Source organism: Seriola lalandi, unplaced genomic scaffold (assembly GCF_002814215.2).
Source record: "Seriola lalandi dorsalis isolate HSWRI2012SDOR001 ecotype SW California unplaced genomic scaffold, Sedor1 jcf7180001995775, whole genome shotgun sequence".
Classification (NCBI taxonomy): Eukaryota; Metazoa; Chordata; class Actinopteri; order Carangiformes; family Carangidae; genus Seriola; species Seriola lalandi.
The window spans coordinates 1-486 of record NW_019466441.1 but is presented as its reverse complement, the minus strand read 5'-3'; the positions used below and the strand labels follow the sequence as shown (position 1 = coordinate 486).

At 49.4% G+C, this 486-nt stretch overlaps 1 non-coding gene across 1 annotated transcript; it reads right to left on the bottom strand.

The window, feature by feature from the left end:
• Window positions 1–47: 47 nt before the first annotated feature.
• Window positions 48–166, bottom strand: LOC111661329 (5S ribosomal RNA). The gene has a single exon (XR_002761214.1). It is a non-coding gene; the product is annotated as a 5S ribosomal RNA (ribosomal RNA).
• Window positions 167–486: the final 320 nt, after the last annotated feature.

The window sequence follows — 486 nt, the reverse complement described above, 5'->3', positions numbered from 1 at the left end:
AAGCAGGAGCAGCAGCGTCCTCTGCTGATTGCAAAGAGATGCCAAAAAGCTTACAGCACCTGGTATTCCCAGGCGGTCTCCCATCCAAGTACTAACCAGGCCCGACCCTGCTTGGCTTCCGAGATCGGACGAGATCGGGCGCGTTCACAGTGGTATGGCCGTAAGCGAGTAGAAGCGCGACAAATACCCTCTTTAAACATGATGATCATGTCCTTCATGCATGAAGCTAGGTGTTTATGTCTAGCGCAGGAGCCTTTCCTTTTCAGCGTTTGCTTGTTGCTTTTGCTCTCAACATGTCAACTTTGTAACATTTTAATAGAAAAGTGTCTTTACATTGTGATCTGTGCTGTCCCCAAAAGTGCAGCCAGGTGCAGAGTAACAGGTTGTTGAAGCAGGAGCAGCAGCGTCCTCTGCTGATTGCAAAGAGATGCGAAAAAGCTTACAGCACCTGGTATTCCCAGGCGGTCTCCCATCCAAGTACTAAGC